Source organism: Hirundo rustica, chromosome 6, assembly GCF_015227805.2.
Source record: "Hirundo rustica isolate bHirRus1 chromosome 6, bHirRus1.pri.v3, whole genome shotgun sequence".
Classification (NCBI taxonomy): Eukaryota; Metazoa; Chordata; class Aves; order Passeriformes; family Hirundinidae; genus Hirundo; species Hirundo rustica.
This window is the reverse complement of record NC_053455.1, coordinates 45409973-45434377: the sequence shown is the minus strand read 5'-3', so window position 1 is coordinate 45434377 and position 24405 is coordinate 45409973. Positions and strand designations below refer to the sequence as shown.

At 46.1% G+C, this 24405-nt stretch overlaps 1 protein-coding gene across 1 annotated transcript in view; it reads right to left on the bottom strand.

The window, feature by feature from the left end:
- LOC120754216 (USP6 N-terminal-like protein) overlaps positions 1 to 17454 on the bottom strand; it is a 66805-nt gene extending 49351 nt beyond the window's left edge. Inside the window, exons 1-2 of the mRNA XM_040067568.1 lie at positions 17250 to 17454; positions 12742 to 12823 (exon numbers count right to left, since the gene is read on the bottom strand). The gene's annotated coding sequence lies outside the window, so the exon portion shown is untranslated. The remainder of the gene's footprint in view (positions 1 to 12741; positions 12824 to 17249) is intronic.
- Positions 17455 to 24405: the final 6951 nt, after the last annotated feature.

Below are 24405 nucleotides of genomic sequence, written 5' to 3'. Positions count from 1 at the left end.
CAACAAGCAGATTGTGTTTACAAACCTCTTGTACCACCAGACATGACAAACTTCCAGGAAGATACAGCAAGATCACCTCTCTACACCACAGCTTTCTCATGCACATCAAACCCTCCCAAAGCCATTAATTGATAGCTGATGCTGGAAGGCCATGACAATCACTGCACTCACAAAAAACAGGAAGGCGGTGCTGTGGACACTGCTGAACCAAAGGAGCTTAATTTAAGCCACTTTACTCTTGCACTTCTCAGGCAGCTGAAGGACTGAGGCACTGTTTTCAAGCTGTTCCTCTGTCTCACTAAGTACCTTAGTCAAAACCTGGCACAAAAAAACCTGAGAGGGTGTCTTTGGGTGTGTTTTGCCTCCAAAACAAAAATATCTTTCATTAACAGTGGAAACATTCACGGCAGGGAGGAAGCTGATCCACTCGACTCAAAGGCTGCTCTGTCTGTCAGAAGACGCATGAACTCAAGGTCCAGGAAACAGGTTAATGGCTCACACAGAGGACACCTATATCTCCTTGAACCAGGAGCAGATCCAAAACCAGTAACACGGAGCAGAGATCCTTCTCCTTGTGGCAACCAATGCTCCAGAACAAACTAACAACAACAAAATCAGACAGGCCTCTTCTTCTGAAGGTTTTTTAGCCACTTCTGCTTTGAGAGAAGAAATGATACGGACTTTATGGAGATCACTCAACTTGTCCTCCAAGCCAGAGCATCTTGTAAGCACTCTGCCTGGATGTCAGACACTGCATGTGCACATAAAAGGAAGCATTTGCTCACTGCTGTAGCTACTTTCCTACCAGGCTGACAAAATGCTTCTGATTCTTTGTGCTCCTCCTGTGCTTCCCATCCTAGGCATCTGCTTCAAGTGCTCACATACACTAAGAGGACTGAGGTACTCTCACACCAGGTTACTCATTTCTGACTAGAAGAAACCAAGAATTTTAAGGAACTAAAATGTTAAATTACCAAAATTTCATGAGGATTCTCTCACCAGTTGCTGGTTAAATAAAAAACTGAGCTCTCTGAACATTGCAGACAGCAATAATGAGAGTGATGATCACAATTAGAAACTGTGGGACAGTCATCTCTTGCTCCACAGAGAGGTGCAGATAAACAACATGGCACTAAACAGCTCTGGGGCTGGCAGGGACCACTCAGCTAAGGGGGTAAAAGCCATTGCTTGTGGAAAGGTGCACACAGAAACATGTTATGCTCTGGGACCGACAAATCCCTCAGCTGAGAAGGTTAAAACCAGGACATCCCATCAATGGGGTTTTTGCATTCATGGTCCCCCAGCTGTGAAAAAATGAGAGCTGACAGCAGTGCCAGTACAAGCAGTCTGTCCTTCCTCCTGTTCACTAGGTTTATGTGCCGACAATGCAGCCTGTGGGCACATTATACTTCCTCTTTGTATTTGGCATCCAGCTAAAACAATCCTTTCTCTTCTTTCGTCTCTCACCTCGAAGAGTTGGGCTTCTGGCAGTCCTGCTCATGTGCTTGCAGGGATGCATCCTTAAGCCAGCATACAATGCTATGGCAATAAAAACAGTAACCTAAGCATCGCTGCCTTATGCCAGACTTTCAAATGAACCAACCCACCTCAGCCTGAAGTGCCCTGTGGACCAGGGCTCCTCTCCTGTTGCCATGGAGAGATGCTCATTCAGAGTGGCCAAACAAGTCTCTCAGCACTGCCACAAACTGGTGCCACAATGCTTACTATGCAAAGTGAAACTAGAGGCCAATGCTGGGACAAGTTTCCTTCCTTCATTCCCACAATACCTCTCATTGCACCAGAAACAGTGAACAGAACCGGAGCGGCCCTGGAGAGGCACATCTCAACCCTTCTAAACAGGGCAAGACCAGAGTCCTGGCCTTCCTGCATCCTAGCTCAGCATCATCGGTCACTTCTCATCACCCAGCCTGCTTTTGCCTAGGATAGCACCACAGAACCATTTGCATCACCATCACGCTCTAAAAGTGCCTGCCATCTCCAAGCTGCAGATTCCTGGCCAAAGCAGCAAGCCTTTGGAAGTCACTGATGACTTGTTTTTTCCTCCCTCACCTATATCAGTTCATCTGAATAGCAGATGCTTCCTTTGTTAGTTTTGGTTTCTGTTTTGTTCAGAGGTTTGCTCGCTTCTCTTATTTGAGCTGCTCTTAACAAAAAGCCCAGCTTCAGGCATGGCAGATTGCTCTTTTTTGATCTGCTAATACAGCTGATTTTTTTCCTCTTCATTTCCAGGGAAGAACAGCTCAGCCCCCAGGAAAGAGACACAGCAAATACACTTACCTCAGACCAGCAGAGCATTTTAGTGCAGAGCTTGCACGGAGCTGGTGCCCTCCAGCATCTGCTCTGTAGGCAAGAGCACACCAAGGGACAAGCTCAGCAAATGGGGAAAGCTGACAGCTCCTTGCCTCTTTGCTGCAAAGCACATCCCAAAAATCCTCTCAAGAACGTACAATAAGCCTCTGATCCCCTGCTACTTTCATAAATTGAAATTCTAGATTTGGAAGGAGAAAAATATGTCGCTGAAATCAATCTAAAGACTTCTCTTTGTTAGGGTCACATTTCCACAAAAAAAGGAGGTGATTGCCCAATTTACAGATCAATGCAGTTTATAGAGTTCTCAGTAAGCACAACAACTGTGACTTTTCAAGTGCAGTCCAATAGCTAATCCTTCATTAGATATATTCATAGCTAGGTATAAATATGAACAGTTACATCTACAAGTGAGGTTTTACATAGGTAAAAATTCACACTGTATACCCTTTGCAGGGTGTTCTTATTGATACATGAATCATATTTTCATGCGTACAACTGCAACTATTAAGAAAGCATTACAGGCATCTTACACTTGGTCTAGTGGAAGGTGTTCCTGCTTATGCAGGGGAGTTGAATGAGATGATCTTTAAGGTCTCTTCCAAAACAAACTGCTCTGATTCTATGATCTAGCTGCTAAATTATTAACACTTAGTCTGTTTTCCCAGACATCATCTTTGCAGCTTTTGCAACCTGGTTAGGAACAGCAGGGGATTATTTTGTCACAGATACCAATACAGAACAGAACTGCCTTGTACCTTTGCAGCATGCCAAACTGGAAGGACAGAACTGAACTTTGGTTTGTATAGGAGTTGTTTTAGCTAGACTAATATACCACTATCATTACCTCAACAGCATAATTAATGAGTTATGGCAAGATCATAATAACAGGCTCTTTAAAAGGTGTGCCAACTGCCAACCCTATCTGTATCACTTTGCATGACAAAGTGTGCCAAGCCTGATATTCTGCTTGAGCAATGGAAAAAACAGCTTTTTGGGCAGATCCCCAGGACAAACACTCACAAGCAGACACAGCAGCTGGTTTTTCCACAGACGCCGAGAGACGAGTACGCTCGCAGGCTTTTCCATACATAGACAGACATACAAAATCCCTTGACTCAAAGAAAGTTTAATTCAGAGGGTTTCCATCAGGAAAGCAGGAGCCTCTTTCAAAACATGCCTGCCAAACCTTCAAGGCTAGGAAAGCTCAAGCATAGATTTTTTTTTTTCCCTTTTTCATTTTTTTCCCCCACAATTAACACCGTGGGTAAAAAACCAGCCTTGGTATCAGGCTACTTACAAAAATGTTCTCTCTCAACACTAACAGTAAAAAATGTTCAAAAGAGCTTTCTAGTTAAAGTAGAAGATAAACTAATTTAAACACAACCATGCATATCTGGAGGGATTTTAGTACACCAGACAAAAAGAGTCAAAGAGAGAAACTACTGCAGCACGGAGATATCTACTCGTCCGCTCGCCTTGGATGCCTGAAGTGGATCTCCCTTTTGGTGGCAGAAGGAAAAGGAAACAGCATTTTCACTCAGAAATAATATTCAAAGTGTCAAATATGAGTCCTCCTGAAAATTACATTTTTTCAGTTGACCTCTAATTTGAAGCAGATTTTTCAAGGAGGGGCATCATCAAGTTCTTATTACACCTTAGGGATTTTTAAGTAATGATGGCTACACCTGATGCTGCAGTGCCAGGGTTAGGTCCTTTAGTAAATTACCCATTCATTTAACCTACATGTAAAGCCTTCTGAAGGCTGAACATGAGTATTTTTGGCTAATATCTGAAAACAGCCAAAAGAACAGCTGCTTCAAACAACCAAAAGGGAAACTAGATTAAAGAAGGAAAGAAAGAGCATCTTTTCCTATGGAAATAAAAGTCATGCTTGGAGTATTACTCCAGGTCAATATAAGCAAACAGTTGTGGAGAAAGTGGTCTTTTTTGTACTGCATACTTCAACACTGTTTTGAAGATAAATAATTACTATCCCTCTACACCCGTCTCCCAAACTCCTCAGAGAGGCTGATACAGTGTGGCATGACTTGAAAGGAGAACAAGGGCTGAAAAAGAGGACAAGCTCTTCTGCTCTGGGGCTAACCCACCGCACATATTGCTGTCCCACCACAAAACCCAACCAAGAAAAAGCATCTCTCGAAAAAACCCAAGGGTTTTAACTCACATTAAAAGGACTTGAGTTTGCAGTTTATACACACGAACTCTGAAGAGATGCTCTGAGAAACGTTCTTCTTTTGCGGTTTTTCTAGCAGCATCATCATTACATCATTAAAGGAGAGAAACTAATTCCTTCAACATGCATTCAGCCTCTAGTCTCTTAATCCAAACACTTCTCTATTGCCATTCGAATAGTCAGACGACACGGAGGCTGTTTTGACTAGAAAACACACCACTGGTTTCTCCCATGTGGATTTTATTACAAAATTCTGTTGTCATACAAAGGATGAAAGAGAACAAGGACTTGAGAAGAAGTCATTAATCTCTCTGTGTGCCCCATTCTCTCCTTCCACCCTCTTTCCCCCACCCCTATCTTAAGGAGAACTATAGCCAACAGAGCACATTGTTTATCAGAGCATATCCAACTTGGCTGGACAGCTGCAACAGGTACTGGGATTGCAAGTTCAGACAGTTACCACTCAAAACCTATCTCCTGAGCATCAGATCACACACACTGCAAACGCTGCAAGGTCACGGTAACAAGTGGCAGCTGAGAAGATCGTAGTGACTTGCTGTGGTTGGCGCCTCACATCCTGTCCCTGAGCAGCTGGCTCACCACAGCCCTCTCACTGCTGGATCAGCAGGCTCCCAGGACCTGACAGGTCAGGAGACCTTGTGCCCACTCAACAAGACAGACAATTATTAGAAGAGAGGGGAAGAAGTCAGACACATCCTAGGAAACATCACTGCTATTGCTACAAGTACCATATACCTGGAAAAATGCCACCCAAAGCTGTTCACTGCTGTTGCACTGGAAGGGGGAAAACCCAAAAATGCAAATCAACCCCCATCTCAAATAAATAATATTTAGTTCTATAAGAACCTGAGTGGATAAATTCTTTATTGCAACTAATTTTAAATTACGGAAGCAAATTTAAGTGTTGGCACAGCCAGATCATCGTGCTCTGAACAAACCAAGGGAGGTTTGCAGATGTATTCCATGCTGACCACAGGGTTCAGCTTCAGAGTGCAATGTAGGTAAAGAGACACTTTGGTGCAAAGCTATGTCAAGTCTGGTAAACACATATGCATAAAGATCCTATTAATAACCTGTTATTTCTGCAGGGAATTGGGGGAGGTTGAAAATTGGTCTGGAAGAGTGGAACATGTTTAACATGCGGGATGCTCTGTAGAAACTGGTAGTAGCGGGTTATGTCACTAGAAACGTTTCAACAAAAGTTAACTCCGACAAGGTTATGAAGATCTGCTCAAAGGTGAATTCAGCACAATCTTAACTGCAACTGGCCAAAACCAAACAAAAGCTACACAAGAACCTTTCAGAAACTCCAGTGTGAGTGCTGCAAACAGCTTTCCTGCCTAGAGCTTTGAATATAAGGCCTTCTATAACAGGAAAGAAATATTTTCTGCAAAGTGACCCAAAACACTCCAGAAGTATTTAGGGGACTGCTTTCCCCTTTTGTCAAAGTCAGAAGGGGAAAAAAAGCCCATAAAAGTGGAATACAATGTGAACAATGATGAGCTATTCATTCCAGAATGAAAGCTGCTTCTGAGAGAGAAGGGGAAATACCCACCACAATAGCTTTGGAAAACACTGCCCAAAACCCTCAGGAAAAGAATAAAAAAATGAAAACATACTTTCACAAATCAGGAATGATAAAAGTAACACAGAAAAATTACAGCAACTGTATATTAGGAAATAAAGACCAAAAAGAAAATCACCATGGTCGAGCCATTTATCATGGTTCCCATAAGACAGGTATTTACTCAGTTTAATCCAGGACTGCAATTAGTAGAAAACTGGTACCAGGGGTTTTGGCAGCTTCTGGCACTCATACCATGCAGGGTTCCACCCCCTGAACCTCCTGAGTCCAATGCTCCCACAGCTTCCACCTAGATGTGGGACAAGCCCAGCCACCATACCTGGGCTGCGGGCACCATTGCCAGGGCCAAAAACAAAGAGTGGAGGATTGATTGTCAATCCCTTTTAAAAAATCCTCTTTGATATAGATGCAAGCTGCTAAATCCCTGAGGGACTATGCTTCTCCTTGGTGTGCTCCTCACCATGCAACACGGAGGTCTGGAAACACCTGGGGCTGATGGCAGCACTGTCAGCACTATCAAGGGCTGTGCATGTGCCTGGCCCTGCCCTCCTGAAGAACCCTTTGACAGTCTCATTTCCACTCAAAGCATGACCACTGGGGCCCCAAAAACAGCTACCCTAGAAATTATATTTTTTTAGACAAAACACATATTTCAGGAATGAGTTAATACACTTGGAAGGAAGCACAAGACACCTCCTTGTACTGGCATCTTTCCAGCCTCCCATCAGCCCTGCCACAGCAATTTTGCAGGGCTAGATAAATAAAGGAGGAAACGAACAGCAAGCAACAATTCTAGGAACCTACCAAAAACCTTTGCCATTTCAGGTTGCCATTTTCACCTTTTTTCTCAGCCTCATCTTCTTGGTGTGGGACCCTGCAGCATCCTCTCCAGGGCACTTAGAGAGTGAAGTCCAACCACAGCTGCACAATGGCCAGCTGTGACTTAACTCTGCATCTTCTCTACAGCTAAAAGGCCAGGAGCAATGCAAGACCACTCAGGTTTTGTGGACTGTGCCATCCACAGCATCCTGGAACTCAGCAAGGGTTCAAGCAAGAGGCTGTAACTACAGTTTCATAAATCACCAGCATACCAAACCCATGTTTTCCAGCAATGTTATTGTTCTCCTCCCCTTCCCCTCTGCACAATATCTCAAAGAACTAAAAACACTTATTATTTATCAATCCAGCAATTCTGAGAGCTACTTAGGAAGAAAAAACACCCTGACTCTTATCAGATGAGACCAGCAGGACTTCAAGGCAGAGCATTGGCACTTGTCTGGAAAAAGTGGAGCCACTCAGACAGTCTCAAGGAAGGAGCAAAACATAGCCAAAAACACCCTTAACGAAAGCTGTACCTTTTCTCTGAGGAAAACAAACAAGTGAACTACATGGAAACTCAGCCAAAAAGAAAAAGTAACACAATCCCTTGTGAACCGATAAAACATGAGATAGCCCACTGCATTCCCAGCTTAGCAAGAAGCAGCAGACCATTCTTACTGCTTAGTTTCTTTCTAAATCTGGGATATGCTTTTTTGGCAAGCCTGGATTTCACCTGAGGGTAATGCAAAAAGGAGCATAAAAAATCCCAACATGAATGACAACTGAAGAACAGCCATCTGTGTGGGTGTCGCTCTTTCCAAACAAAACTTGGAGTGAAAAGGGTTTTACAATAAGCCAGCCAAGAAAAGGGAAACTTCATCAAGAATCACAGTGGGATCTGCCTGGAGATTATGCTGCAAGCAAGTACCAGGGCTAAAAGCACTCCCCCTGCCCACTACCGGCAGTCCTCCGAGATGTCCATCTGTCCACTGTTCCTAATTTTCCCTTTTGAAAACTGCAGTGAACTGCTGGGGAGGACACAACGTGTGGCAAGTAATTACAGAGCAAAGCAGAGCAGAAGCACCTTTGGGGATAAGCAGCAATTCAGGCAGTCACCGAATGTTGACCCTCCATGAGGGCTGCATGAGGTCTCTGCTTGTGAAACCAAGCTGAGGGACACTGGCACACTTGTGCTGGGAGGGCTGGGTAAGCACAAACTGCGGAATGCCCACAGAAGTGCTCACCTGCACTAAACAAAGGTTTTAAAAATGGCCATGTGAAGTCAGCTCCGTTCTTTGCTGCAGGTAACCCAGAGAGTGCCAGAATTCCCACTGCTGCAGCCTCCCATGCAGACGTGAGTTCCAGCATTCAGCCACAGACACGGCAGCTGCCCACCTGCCCCAGTACCTGAGACTGGAGGCTATCAGCCAAGTTCAGCTCTCAGCCTACTTAAAACCCAGCACATTTGCAAGGCACAGGGTCAAGCTGGAGCAGATGGAATGCTGAATTAGGCTGCTCAGCCTCCATCCAACTCCTTCCAGATCATCTCCTGTTACACCACTGGAGACAGGGTATTGATTCAGACATCAGCAGTTTACACGCACCTTTGGGCCAACCCAGGACAGTGATTTTCAGCGTCTTTGCCAGCAGATTACAACGTATTCCCACATACTTTAAGCATAGATCAGTAAAACCAGCAAAAATTCACTGATAGAAAAAAAATTTTCTTATCAGAGTACTCAAAACTCAAGGTGGACATCTCCTCCTCCATAAACTCACTTGTCTGGAATGAAACCCTTCTGAGCATCAGAAAAAAAGCTGACCCAAGGATGCCCTGAGATTCCTGCTCATTTTGTAGCAAGCCACTGTAAGAGGAAATTGAGCTGAATATTGACATGCTTAAGGCCATTTAAAGCAGAGACTAGCTTTCCTAACACATCAGTGCTCTTCCAGCCTCTGAGGGAGAGAGACGGAGAAGAAGAGAACTGCTTTTGGGAAGAAAGCACAAATAAGATAGGAATTTCCCTGAAATAACTAGCAATGTAAAGAAAAACCACAAAACCCAACCACCCACAAACTTTCCCTAAGGAAAAGCTTCAAACATACGAAGTTTCTATATCCACAGGTCACCAGGTGTATGGCAAGCATGGGGCCAACTGCTGCCTCAGCACTGGGGCACACAAGATCATCTGGATGCCACATGGACAGGAGATATGCAAATAGGTTTGCAACTAGGAAGTCCCCAGTGAACTAGGGAACATTGAATAGTTAAAACAATCCTGAATTGCCAGCTAATACAGATGTTTTTTAACAGAAAAATAATAACAGGCCTTGGGAAGACATAAGCCCCTCCCCCACAGAGAGAAGAGTGTCACCTCGGCGCTTATTTTTTCCGAGTCTTCTCAGGAAGCTTGGCAGGAAATGGTAGAGACTTCCCGCACTGCATAAATTCTTTTATCAGGTTAAATCAGATTAATTCCTTCAGGAAGATTACTGTGGCAGGCAGTTGATGAGTGCCCCTACCTTGATTGTCACGGTGCTTCTACCCCAATGACTGAAACAGCACTTAAAATTTTGTTTCATCCCCAGTCCTTTCACAAAGATGCAGATCTGTTATCTGCAGGCAACATATACCCACTTGGACCAAATGCAGAATACACCTAAATTCCTAGTGTTACTTCCTCTCTTTTTTCTGATATCCACACATTCAGAAAAAAAATTGGAGTTGAAGAGTTGAAGGGTTTCTCCTTGTTTTTTTAGTGGAACCATGACAAAGTTGCTGTGCAATTGTCTCTTGGGGGAGTCAGGGCAGGGAGAAAATGAAAGATAAAGCAAACTGCTGGAGTTAAGCTGCAGCAGGAAACAAATCATTTGCATGCCCACATGTAGAAACAACTCTCATTTTGTCAGAGTAAGCACCAAGGGCTTTGAACACAGTCATCTACTCTCTGGTGTCATTCTCAGACATCTGCTATGTGCAGCACTACCAGCTAATGGTAACAAAGATGACTCTGTAAAAGCAGCGGTGGAAACGTCTGAGGAGATGCAAGACCAAGAAGAAAACATCCCTGCACCCCTGAAAGGTTGCTGCTCACATGAGAAACCAGTACAAGACCCAGAGTGGTTAGAAGCAGTTGGTGAAAGCAATGAGGCATGTGCAGACAGTTTGTCCCTGAAGCAGCAGCTGCAAAAGAGAGGAGAAGACAGCTGCAGCACTGCCCCAGGACATCCCATGTGCCACCCTAATCATTTCAGGGTATCTGACAAGGGTACTCAAACATGGGCATGACACATTCCACATCATCCAAAAGCTCAATCCTAGATGAGCCTCCAGTAGCCCCAAAAATGGGTGCAACAGGACAGTGCAAGGCACTGCAAGGACAGAAATTTTCCCATGGATGCTGCAGTTTAAGGTGACTGATAATTCACGGCTCAGGGTCAGGCCAAAAGGCTGGCTCATTGACCACCTGCCCCTGAGCAGCATTTCCCACCCACTCTGCTTAACTTCTGTGGCAGCCGTCAAAAGGAAAAGCAAGAGCAACTGAGACTGAGTTAGCTCCACTGCAGCAACACAATGCTGTTCTCAGCTTGCACTACTCAACCCTTATGCTCTCACAACAGTGTCCTACGTTGTTTTTCAAGTCAGCATTTAGCTTTTTTGCTAGCTAATATAACATTTCCTCTCCCTTCCCCCAGTCCAAGGATTTGGCAAAATTACTTCTGCAAATCCTTCTGCAAATGCTGAACTTTTGCCAGTTAGACAGGGAAAGTCTTGACTAAAAATAAACCACGTTTCAGAAAATAGATCTCCTTCCACTACAATGAAGTAGTGGATAATGCACGCAAGCAGATCTGCCAACAGAACACAGCCTCCGGATTTGCACAAGAATCTCCTCAAGCTCAATAGACAGCTGGAACTCCTGCGACTTATCCCATCTTAACAAAAAACAAGGGCAGGGGGGAAAGGAGAGAGGTAAGGTTGAGGGTGCTGAGATAAATCAACTTTCAACCCGTAGTGGCAGGAAGATAAGCACCACCACCACCACTTGCCTGTATCCCCAGTGAAGCAAGTTGGCCATAACCCATGGGAGGCAGAGGATGGCATTCCCTGCATAGTCACTGCAGAAGGCAAGAGTTTGTTACAGGAAACTTGCTGCAATTCAGGCATGAGAAGGGAATGACCTGGGATTTTTGCCACCTGAGTCACCAGGAGTCTGGGACACTGACTAAGTGCTGGCTCCCCCGACTCAGACACACCTGCAACAGCTTGCTAGCAAATGGAGGCACTCCTACCTTTGTTGTTCCCCTTATTGCGGTTTTCTGTTTAAGAAGAAGCCTTTTACAGCTGAAAGTTAATTGAAGAAAAGGAAAGCATAAGGAGAAGGCCGGCATGAGAAGCACAGGCAGTGCTCAACCAACCAGTTCTGCTCTCAGCTCCGAAGTGGAGGGCACGTTAGCCCACATGCTGTGATAAAACCCGGGAAATACAGGAGAATTAGGTGGAAACAGCTCCACCCTGACTCCTACTCCTCCAGCACGTCTGCAGCACCGCCCAGACAGTCCTGGATCAACCAGGTTTTCAAGAAAGATCTCTTTCCATAATGAATCCATTTCACTTTTTCAGGGATCAAGAAAGCTTTATGTAGCAAGTTATGGTTATATCCTTATACAATCAAATGGGCCATTCAGGCAAGCTAAATGCAAGGCAACACCATTTTGATGAGATCCATGAGGGATGGATGTTTGCAGAAGGAGCTTCTTTTGCACCTAGGGCAAGCTGAAGGTTCGAGCTCAGCGTGCCAGGCCAACCCTCCTTGTCCATTAACACTCCCACAGCAGGATCATCCACTCCCTTTTCAGACCTCCCCCAAGGAACCACAGATGGCAAAATATTCCACTCCAATTCCAGTTGCACACACACCTCTGAGCAGCTGGGAACACAATTCCAGATAATACAATTGTAGACTGCAACCCAGCCCTATACTTCCCCCTCCTCAAAGTAATCCAGAAACTGAAATCTAGATGCAAGCAGATCTGCTGGTAGCATAGCAAGGGGCGTCACTGAAAGCATGTTTGGCATGTCAGGGACTTCAACCGACATAAGCAATGCACTTAGAATGTCAAACAGTTGCAAGGAGCACAGATTAGATTTTTCATTTGAGCACTGATGCCTTAGAGCAATAACAAACCCAATAACTCAGGAAAAAGGATGGACAGGGCAGTGCAGGGGAGGTACTACTCCACTGCTCCTGAGAGCAATCAGTGGCAGAGCAGCGCAGTAATTATCCAGGGAGGAATAAGCTGCTACAGGCTGTTCTTGCCATACATGAAGAGAACAACAGCAGATTTGTTCCTGGTTGGATACCCACATGCACACAGTTCCCTCCCAGCCCTCTCGGGACGCAGGCGGACGCGCGCCACGGGGGAGCTGCCCAAGGTCAGCTGAGCAGGAGGGCGCAGCAGCGCGAGCTGGGCCGGGATTCCCCAGCTGGTGCTCCGGGAAGGAAAAGGCAGCGCCGGTGTGAGCAAGGAGCGTGGCCTCCCAGGAGCTGCTCTGCAGCAATGCTGTTTTCCAGCCTTCTCCTCAGAGGGCTCTCAGCAAGGCTAAATGCAAACCTTATCTTCTGCCTGGGTGTTTTCATAAAACCTCTGGATGGAAAAAATAACTATTCACTGCAGAGCAGTCTGCAGTACAGGATCCATTCCACACCCATCAGGCAAACCCTGTAGACATTTCACCCCTGGCCATGCTCAGCCCCTCTTCCCCTCACTAGGAACATGACAAACATACCTCTTCAGAGCATCAGCTTCTCCTATAGCACTGAAAAGGAGCCAGAACACGATTCCCATCCGCATACAGGAACTGGCAAATCCTGTAAGCATTAGAGAGAATAGTAATTAGTGACATTAATAAGAGCTGGCTGGTGAAAAGGAAAGATGCCAAAGTAATCTCATGAGAATCAGGAGGGTGTTAGATCCCTGCCCTGAACACACTCCTGTCTTGCCCTGGCATCACAGCAGAGGTACATGGCATGAGGCTGTCAAGGGACTTCTCCAAAATCACAGAAAGAAGCCAAAGTAAAAGGCAAGATGATGAGCCCCAAACCACAGCTGTTCATCCAGTAAAGCCTCCTCAACAGCCAACAAACTGAAGACAACATCTATGGGCAGGGGCAGAAGAGGCTGGTAAATGGGATGGAACAGATCACCTACAATGCCCCTACTGTGCTCCCTGAGATGCTGCTGAAGATCTGCTCCACAGCACCTGTGCAATTTCTTCTAGTTTGCAGAGAAGGCAAATTCCACATAATGTCAGAGCCAGGCTGCTTCCGTTTTTTCATCGTTATTGATTCATCATTACAGTTTCATAATAAAAAAGGCTTTATATTTTCCACTGATGGTGGTATAAGCTTTTGTACCTTAGTCACACAGAAGACATTTAACCAGCACTGAGCAAGACCTGTGACAGAAGTCACCACTGCAGGCTGCTAAAATACCTCACTTCGGGCATTTGAAGTGCCTGCTGCATGCCAAAGAAAAGTTGGAAAAAATGTTTTACTGGAAACAATTCTAAGCAGCCACAAGGAGAAGTTTTTCTGATGATACAATTGAGGCAAAGATCACCACATCTAATGTAATTTTACTTTTCCCATCCTGTTCATGCAATTGTTCGGGGATAGCAAGGAACATGGTGGATGGAGGAACCATCCTCAAACACAATGTAACACAGAGAGGATCTGGAAGCTGAGGGAGGTAAGGAAACAGTGAGACAACATCTCTAGTCAAAACACCAAACCAGCAAGAGGAAGGTACAGAATCAGCCTGACAATGTCTCATGTACTTCCTGCCAACTGGACTTCATTATGTACTGTGAGAAAACTTACTCATGCAGCACATCAGTTTACCCTGGACTGAGAAAGAGAGACTTGCTTGCTTTCCACAGTCTCTGCAGGCGATTCAGAGACCTGTCATTGCCCGCTGGTATTTAAAGAACTGAGAAAAAGTCTAATCCATTTGTGGTTCCCCCCTTTCTGTTTTCCCTTTATGGAAGGGCTGAAGGCATTTCTAAGGATGAAAATAATGCTAAAGGCCACAACACTACAGCACAGACCTCGGACTCCAGCCTCAATCATAAATTTTCCACCACCTTGTTGCTCTACATTAACCAAAACACAAGTGTTATCTACTCCTGTTATGTACCTCCAGGAGGGTCTTCTGTTGTTCTTTTGAAGCCAGTAAATGAACACTGTTCAGCAGCTCTACAAGGACAGAAATAACAGGACAAATCCAACCTGGCCAATAATCTTCAGCGGTAGCTTATGTACAAAAGTATGGAAAGGAAGGAAATTCACACCTTAACTTCACATGGCTTAAATCTGAAGGGGGGCTGCCTTAGCTTTGTAGGACTTCATCTGCACTGGTATTGACCCATGCCCGCATCAGGACTCAGCACATGCGGAGTATCAACATGGCTGCCACACAGACAACTTTTTCTCCCTTCCTCCTCCAGTTCCTTCTCCATTTAACAACTTTCTCAGTACAACTCCTACTCTCAGACAATGCTGTAGAAACATCACTGGCAAAGTTTTAAGTCCTCGCTTCCCAGTACTGCCAAGCAAGGCAGAAAGAGATGCCTGAAGCTTTTTTGAGTGTTGCTGGATTTAATCAAAGCCATATGAAGGTGGCCTGGCTTGCCTTCCCAAAGTAACTGCAGCTCTCAGACAAAGCATTTTGTCCCAGAGCAGACAAATATACGGGAAACACAGCAGAGTGCCAAGGAATCAGACTGCTCAGCTTCCTCCTTGGTTCCCAAACTTCCCTCTTGTAGTGCCCAGCAGAGTCACTCATCCCAGGGCTGCTTCTCCCCAAGACACAACCAGGCTCCAGGCAACGCACAGTATGGATGACACGTTCATGACAGCTAAGCTCCTCTGCTGCCTTCTTGCAGCTCCAACTTGTCCATCAAAATATGTATTTCTCAGTGTCACCATCCCAGCAGACCCTCTGTCCTTAGCCAAGGTGACTGCTTGTTGCAGACTGAAGCTGCATTGTAGAAACACGATAATCTTTTGTTTCATCTAATGCAGCAAACAAAGATTCAGCAGAGTTTATAAAAAGGTTATGAAGCAAGGCAGCAGAGGACTGAGTGATACTGGGTGACTACAGAGATGGGGCGTCCACAACTTCTGGGGGCAATTTGTTCCAGCAGCTCACCAGCCTCATCACAGAAAACTTCTCCCTTATATTCAATCTAATATTCTCCTTGATACATTCAGCAGGAAGCTTTACTTAAAGCTCAAAGTCCTCCCAGAGGGAAACCTCCCCTGGGTTAACTGGGGAGCCAAACCGGCAGCATGTGCACGAAGCCATCAGTCAGCAGTGCCCCACGAAGGACTCTTCCAACACTGTAGCCTCGAGAAATATGAATGCGCTTGGCAATCCTTGCCACCCTTTTACATGGAAGGAAACCGGAACAGAAGCAGGACACGCTCTACCAGGGGCTACACAGCTGCTCTTCAGCAAGCCATGCCCACTCCCACATGCTCCTCAGCTCAACTGATCCAAAACTACCCTCTGCTGCCACAACAGACAGTCCTGCCTCTTCCCTTCCCCCACTTCTACACATCCCAGCCATCTCTACACTAGAGGTAACAACCATCATTTGCTTGATCCAACTGGAAGCTGTCCCAGAATTAAGAAAATAAAGGGGAAGAATTTCTGGCAGGAGAACAGCCTGAGATCAGCTAAAGTTGATAAGAAGCATGACCTCAGAAAGATGTGGCACTGTGGCATAGTGGTACATGTGTAAACCTAGATGAAACTTCAACCCATCATATATTTGTCTTTGCACAGGGTTAAGTCATGTAAAATCAGTTTAACAGCTCTATTCACTACTGAATGACTGAGCATGCTCCGTTGCTCACTTTTCCAGAGGCCCATCCAAAACAGCCTGTTGGTTGCTCTCTGAGGTCTCCAAACTAGGCTGATGCACCCAAACAGCAACACACCACAGCTATTGTCAGCCTTGCAGCTTACCAAGGCACAGCAGTAAAAGAAAATTCCTCCAAGAGGTTGGGGGATATTTTTGGAGGAGGAGGGGAAGGGGGTGTTTCGTCATAGCTGAAGGGTGTTCTCAAAATATTTCCAGGAGCAGAGGAGCAAGGACAAGCATATGCAAAGGATCTAGCAAAAGCTCTTAAGCAAAGCAGACAGCAGGAAGTTGAAAATAAATACGCAAAGCCCTTTGCAGCACCAAAGTTCAAATCCATCTGGTATTTCTAAGGTTGTCACGGCAGCCCAGAGAGGGGATTTTCCAATTCCTTGCAGAGAAACCCTGGAAAATGATGATGGAAAAGCAGAAGCACAGGCTCAAACTCTAAGCCAGACCTTCATCCCAGGAGTGTGGAGGAGTGTGGAGGGAGGAGCACAACACAGCCCCACATGGTCCCCACAGGCTGGCTTGTCCCCAGCACCGGGAAGCTGAGTCCCCTCCACTCCCACCCTGCTTCTCCTCTGGCACAGGTGTCGGTGGAGGGGTTGCAGCAGACACAGGTGCAGCTCAGGGTACCTACCAGAGGGGCTGCCAGCACAAGCCCTCACACGCCAGCCAGTCAACCTCACCTCCGAAACCAGCAAGAGGCACAGTGCCCACCTACAAAGGACATGCCACAGGGCCATGCTGAGTGAAGGGAGCTGATCCATCCATTTGCCCAGTGGTCCCATCCAAGCATACCAGCAGCAGTATGATGGAGCTCCCCACCACTAGCTCCTTACAGAGGGGAAGGAGGCAGAGCTAATCCTGCCTTGTTTTTCTGAGTTACACAACATTAGTCACACAGGCTTCTGCCCCAGGGCCCCCAGGCAAGCCTTGCCTTCGATGGTTGCTGTGTGCTCCCACTGAAACCACCAACTCTCGACAGGAACAGACAAGCACAGTTCAAAAACTCACATTTGAGCCTCCTTTACACACCTTTCACACAAGCACCCATAGCTCCCCCTCCACTTAACACAGCTCTTTTTCCCCCCTCACCAGAAAAAGCAACAAGTTACTCAAATTGAGTTTCCAGGGCAGTGAAGTCAATTAACCAGCTACAATCTCCAATTGACCCATTCCCAGTTTTCCCGATAACTGTTACCATGCAGACCACATGCACACCCCCAAAATATCCCAAAGCATCCTTGAGAAAATCATGGACTTTCTATGTAATATAGCTCAAGCTTTTGTCTCCGCAGAAATGCGTCTTAGTTTAAAAAAAAAATATAAACAACCACAATGAATCAATTCAGGTCAATTTTTACCGAGAAGAGCTTCAGAAGTCAGCTCCAGCTTGGTGTAACCACAGTGCTCATGCAAGGCAGGACAGAAGAGCCGTCACATCACACATCCAACATTCACGCTGGGGACCTTCCAGTTGCCTGCGTGCCACCTCCCAGCAGCAGGGACTTGGGGCAGAGCACAGCTCCTCAGCTTGCAGGGAAAAGCAGCTCATTGCACTCACTGAGACACCAGTGACCACTGATAAGAGATGGAAGCAATGCCCACACCTGTTTCTAAGTGCAGATGAGCTGCCAAAGCAATCAAGCGAGCAGAGCCCTTCAGCTGCACCTCCACAGAGGTCTTCTGGCCCGTGCCACAGCTTTGCTTCCCTCATTCGCTTTGCAGCACCAGCAGGAATTGCTCTGTAACGCAGTTTTGCAAGCAGATGCCTGCAGCGGAAGCAGCCTCCAGTGCACAGCCTCTTTGCTCATTTTAATGCAATTTCTTGAAATCAAACAAGAACAGCTAAATTCATTCTCTCTGAGCTCCGGCAGGATACGGGCTAACCCAATCTTCATCTCAGTCTGCCACTTCCAGCAGTCAGAGAATATGGAGTAGAAACATTGTTTGAGCCATAAACTAAAGACCAGGGATGCATTTCCCAGGGGCAAATACCCATCCTGCTCAGCCTCGCTGGGAACGGACCTCTCTGTCCATCCAGCTGTCCTCATGCCAGATCCAGCACCCTGCTGTAGGTGATGTGCTGTCTCCCTGTACTGATCTGCTTGGATATGCCATGGGGCAGTGGAGATCCAGCTGGCATCCATGCCCAAGGCAGGACAGCAGTAAGGGAAGAGATCCCTGTAAAATCCAGACAAAACTCTTGAAAAACTGCTTCCTTGGACACACAGGAAGCTGACAACAGCCCACTGCCAAAGAGGGGCAGAGATACCCCCTGCCCCTTCTCCCTCCAGTCTGCTGGAGGGAAAAGCTCTGGCTGCCATGGAGCCTCTGCCTGCCATCAGACTGAGTGCTGGCACATGAGGGTAAGATGACATCGATTTCCATCCAGACCTTCAGATGTCAAAAGCATGGTGAGGGCAACGCTGCAGGAAATAAAACTGCCTGAGTTCTCACAAGTCTGTAGAGAGGCAGAATAGCTGAAGGGATTTATAGACCAAGCCTGAAAACACACACACACACTTGCTGAGTCCACCCCTTGTATCGACACATGTATGGTGCAATTTTTTCCACAGAAACCGGATTACAGCACCCTACTTTAGGAGATGACTAATCACATCTTAAACACATCAGCTAGAAGCAAGTTCAGCCTCTTCAGTCGTTAAGACCTTGTGAAGCTTATATTGGTTTTCTCAGCTATATGTTACCTATGCCCCCTTCCCACTCCAAATTCAAGTTCCACCTGCTGCACCTCATGGCATCTTTCCCTCACAGCATGGGAGACCCTGAGCAAACTCCAGCCAGATCTCTTCACCATACAGAGGTGTCAAAGCACAGCCATCAGGTCACCCCTGCCGAGCCTGCTGTGCGATTTACACCATAAGCTCAAGGCAGGCAGAAGGATGTATCAGGCTCTGCTCAGCCTCCAGACACTTAGAGCATCTCTGGGAGGTCAAGGGATGATCCTACCAGCCCTTTATCCAAGGGAGCTGAGTGGTGGGTGTCCACCATAGCTACTGTAAGCCTGGTCAGCTCTGCAGCAAACCTGATGGGAAGGCAGATGTGGCTCAAAAATACATTTGTAACAAAATAACCCAGTGCCAGGCCACCTAGACTGTGGCAGCACCAAGGTGGCTCAACCATGCACCTAGGCCACAAGAGCCATCAAACAAATCAATGCCTTGCAGGTCAGATACAGGTTTCCCAGTGAAACTTATACAGCAAGTCAAGGAGCAAAGCAAATAGTGAGGCTTTGAACTAATTTCAGTAACTTTATCTGGTTAGCATTTTAAGCAGCATCACAGGTAACACTTCTGACCCACTTTGTTACCATCAGAGGAACCAACACATTACATCCTTCCTGATAAATCCCCCCCGATCATATATCAACACTCTCATGGTCACTTCTGACTCATAGAACTAAAGGGGAGGGAGGAGAGAGAGATACTGTAAGACCAAGGCACATTTTTCAAGAAACTGTATTTCTAAATATGCACGTCATTTTCCTACCTGCTCCTTCATCTACTCTGTATTGAAGTGTTTGACAAGACACGTAGCTCACTATCAGTGCAACCTTGCTCCACTCAAGCCCAAATCAGAAGTCGGAGCTTTAAAAGAAGGAAATGAGACACTCAAAAATTTTAACTTAGGGTGAGAAGACCACACTACTAAGCTAAAACTTCTGTAGTCAGCTATGATGCAAACAGAAGAAATTTTTTTAAAAAGCAACTGCAGTAGCTCCGACTGATGCTGTATCCCCCAACATCCTGCCACCGTGGTGGTGAGTGGCAGATGTGGCTCTCGCACGCATGACCCTCACTGACTAATGAACAAAACTGAAGGCAACGGGAGGCAGGAGATGCAAAAATTCAGGACAATCTGCTTTTGATCCTGATTTCTGGTAAGTGAATTGGCCCACAGCATGTGCATGAAGAAGGCAGGTATGTCTGCACAGCTGCTGCAAAGAGAAGTAAGAGATGCAGGAGCAGGCTGCAAGACTTGGGCTGGCTGTCCCAGGCGCTGATAGGTCACCAAAAAAGCATGCACCTCACCTTGCTCAAAGAGCCACTCTCCCCCACACCTCTTACAGCAGGAGACACCAGCAAGCTGGTGAATACACTGACAAACAAGCATTTTGAGCAAGCTGGCTTTATTTCTGCTGTCAGGATGCCAGCAGGGACCTGAGTCCCGGAGAACTAAGGAGATCAGATATGTACTGACGGACACTCAGGCAAAGCTGGAGTGATGGGGATACCCAAGGGGCTAAGCAGCCTCAGCAACTGCTTCTTCTTCACTGAACTTTTTTCCTCCACCTTGGACTGATGACAAGGAAAATCCTTCACTGAGCTCCAAAAGATGAGGCAAGTGATTTGTTTGCTTGAACTTTGGAGTCCCACAGCACCGGGACTCACTGGCACTGTGAGCTCCCACCCTGCTGGACACAACTGCTCAGCTGCTGCCTGCGGCACAGGAAGCTCCTCTACAGAAAGCTGAATGGTGCTGGCTCCTGTGTTTGATTTCCAGGATCTAAACCACAAGGAGAGCTAAAAATATTCCAATTAACCATTCCTTTTCAACACAAGTTTTGATGATGGTGCCACGAGTGTATTATACAACTGCAAACAGGAAGATGTGATCTACAAATCAAACTAAGAGAAGTGAGAAATCAGAAAAAAAATATTTCAAAAAGAAATCAAATTGAGCAAACAGCTAGCCAGGACCCTAAGTGCTGAATTCAAGCATGGACCTCATCCCAAAATGTAGAGAAGCTTGTGCTACTTGCAGTTGTGGTGGCTGGCTCTGAGGTGCTAGTGCGCTTTCTGGTGTTACACACACAGGGTATATAATTTCTGTTCTGCATCGATTATACACAGACAGCTCGTTCTGGCTGTAGCCCATACAAACTGTCTCCTGGATCAGCTGGCTGCTCAGCATGGTGCCATCCCGCATGTCAGGAGTTAAGCAGGAAACTTTTATTCCCTGTAAAACCCATTGCAAAGAGACAGCTACTCTCTGGAGTCAAGTATTTCCTCACATGAAGATTTAACAGCAGATTTTTTTATCACTGCCCAGTCTTTGCAGTGATATGCAGACTTTAAACATTGTCTGTAGGTAATACTGGAGTACATTACTCACAGCAGTGCACCTGGGAGAACCAGCAAATCCTCTCCGTTTGAGCCCGAGCATCAGCTTTACCATGGAATTACACTTATCTCTCTGGCACCAGGCTCTCATTAATGGAATTACCAGGCAGGCTGCTTGAGACTTAACACTTGAGAGAGGCGGTCCGGGATGGCTCCGCTCCAGCCTCAGCCTGCAAAGCCGGCACTGTTTCTCCATCCTCCAGCAAGCTGCCACCAGAACGAGCCCGACCCCGTGACGAGAACCAGGGAAACAAAAGGAACAACCCCGAACTGTCCAGGGCAATCAATATCTTTCTAGGAACACCCAGGCTTCTTGCCAGCTTTCTTCCAACCCTGATTTAGCTCTTCTGCAGTGCAGAGGGGGATGGCACACGCAGGAGCAACTCGGTGGGATGTGGAGCCGGCAAGCGTGGCTGGCACTCGAGCAGACACTTGAGGGGGGACAATCTACACCGGTCCCTCTACAAATACCTTAAGCTGAGGGTGTCAAAGCAAACCCACAGCTACCGAGAGCATCCACTCACCTTGAAAATCAGAGCAAGCACTCCAGTCTGAATACTTGCTTCAGAAATACCCACTGCTGCTTCAAACAGGGAGGTGTACGGTAGCAAACCAGCCGAGATTGCTACCCTCAGCATATGAGAGTATCTCACACATTCTAGAAATCTGCCTTCCACACGGCAGCTCTTGCAGCACCATGCTGAGCAATCTGCAGCATGGCATGAACCAGCCCCTTAAAGAACCCCTGCACTACTCAGTAAAATGGACAGCTGGGATGTCCTGGGCTGCCAAAAGCTGAAGGGGATGCAGCAGGCAATGCTTTCAAAAAGCTGCACTCGTGGCTCTACAAATTCATCATCTGTGGGGGCTGTTCTTTACACAGAGAAGCTGTAGGCTTCTTTAGGTGGTATATTCCCAGTCATCAGCAAGACAACTTCTATAATCTCAGTGTGAATTGAGCACAAGGAGAAAACAGAGATCCACCAAAACCTGAACAATATTTGCCCAACATTGTTCAGGAGCACAGCTCTGCCAGAGCAAGTGGAAGATAGAAAGGGAAAAGCAAGCACAAAGTTTATTTGCAGAGCATAGATGTATCCTTCCAACAGCTTGAGCTCTGAGAGCTGAACTACTCTCCCCTGTAATTAAAATGAAGGAGAGGAAAGCACAGGGATTACTCCAGCATGACTGTGAAGGGCTGACAAGCTTTGAGTTTCAAAGTCCACCTTAACACATATTCTTTAGTGCGATTTTAATTCTAAAGAAATGGAGAAAAGAGGTTTTGCTGTGGGAAAAGCTACTGTAGAACCCTGTTATTAAACCAAACAAGGCACAAATGAGGGAGGGCTGTGGCTGGGGTTGACCAAGCAAAGCTGAAGACAGGCCTCTCTTCCCCCTGCCTCTGCATTTGCTCTGCCAGGAGCTCCCAGCAACACGATTCAGAGGCAGACTGCCCCGTGACAGGAAAAACACATGTAACACCAGGCGGTGAAACCTCACATCTGAGAGCATCTATGCAAAACACAGCCTGAAACATATTTTCCAACTCCACAGAGTCAGCCTGATACTTAGCAAAGCCAATGGTGAAATGCTGTCGCGTGCATTGAAGGTGAGACTCCTCAGCAAGAGAGACTCTCAAGTATCTCCTTGTTTTCTCCATATCAGGGAAAAAAAAAAAAAAAAGAAAAAGGAGAGAGAAGCCAGGGGTAAGACTGTGGGGTTCTGCAGCTCAGGGTGATGTAAAAAAGACAGGAGAATGTGAGCAAAAACAAAAAATTACACAAGTGCAGTACTCTCCAGTGTGGCACCCAGGGAAAGAGCTACAAAAACTACTTTCTTTTCAAAAAAAGGAGCCATCAAAACCATGAGTCAAGCCCAAGATAAGAAATCATACTGCTGGATGGGTGCGGCTGCCTGCTTGTTTGGTCGCTGCTGGGTTTTTTCTTAATGATAAACATGTCTTTCAGAACATGTTTGTTGGCCAATCTTCGCTCTGACAAAAAAAAGAAAAAAAACAACAAACAAAAAACCACTCAGAAAGAAGCTCACAACCATGAAAATGATAAATGAAAGACAGGAGAGTTTCCAAAGAGCTCCGAGGTCATACTTCACAGGGCCTTGAAAGTAAGATGCAACATCTCAAAAAGAACAAAAGAGAAGTAAATTTAAAATTCCAAGTATTTCAATAAAATATCATTCAGATAATCTATTAAGCAAACTCTGCAAGAAGCAGACCCCATTCACAGAGCTTGAAACCTGTCAAGTAAAATAAATAAAATATGTTTGGTACCTATTTCATTTGCAAGGCTGTTGATATATAGGAATATTCAATCAGAAATTCATAGTCTGGAGGAGGATAGCTCAGCAAATGTATCCCAAAAAAGTAACTTGTATATCAGAGGCAGAACTAAGGCAAATCCCTCAGGAAGAGTGTAAAATTGAGCAGAGAATGAATGGTTTTGAATCCAACACAACGATGGCTTGAACACAGCCAAGGCAGAAGTAGGAAAGTACTGCAGGAAAGCAAAGTGTAAAGCACCCAGGAACTCAATAGAACAAAAGCCACAGCACGTCCCATCACTCTCACCAAACTCCCTGCCGGCTCAGTGAATTGCGGTGACTTGGTGACTGGGATCACAGCTGACAGCCTGGCCAGTTCAGCCCAAGACCCTGCTGCTCTCCACATAGCTAGGTGTTAAGCAGCCACCACCGAGATTATACAAGTTTATTTTGTAATCGCCTTGGCTGAGAAAGTATTTTGTACTGGCCACCAATGCTTTCTGGGTTTTGTCATGTCTGATTCAAGAACATCAGAGAGGAAGAAAAGTGACTGAGCACAAGGCAAGATACTTACCAGAATGACAGGTATTTAACTGAGTCCTGGATATCGCTACTGCTGAACACAGCTTTAATTAAATGGTGCAAGCCCACCAATAGCTCTGTCTTCCTCAGCACAACGCTCACAGAGAAATGACCCAATGCTCTCATCTGCTTTGCTATGCACTCCTTGATTGAGGGCATCCCCTTTTCCCGCATCCAAAACGGGCACCAAAATCCCATCTCTGGTCAATGCAGCTTCCCAGAAGACTCCAGCACATGCCCCCATCTGCCATTTAGACAGGCACCTGAAGTTCCCTGCTCCAGAGCCAGCATCTCCTTCCTTGTCCAACACGGAAATTGTTGCCTTTAACTCTACTCCAGCCGGAACACAAGAGTAAAACGGAACCATTTCTTGAAGGAAAAGACCTCACGATTGACCACGGTGCCAGATTTCACTTCTGTGGGTGTTGTTTTGAAAGGAGATATTGCAAAGCAAGGCGGGGAGATCCAACTGCCCGCAGCAGGTTGGCTCATCCAGGCATCCCAGCTGCCC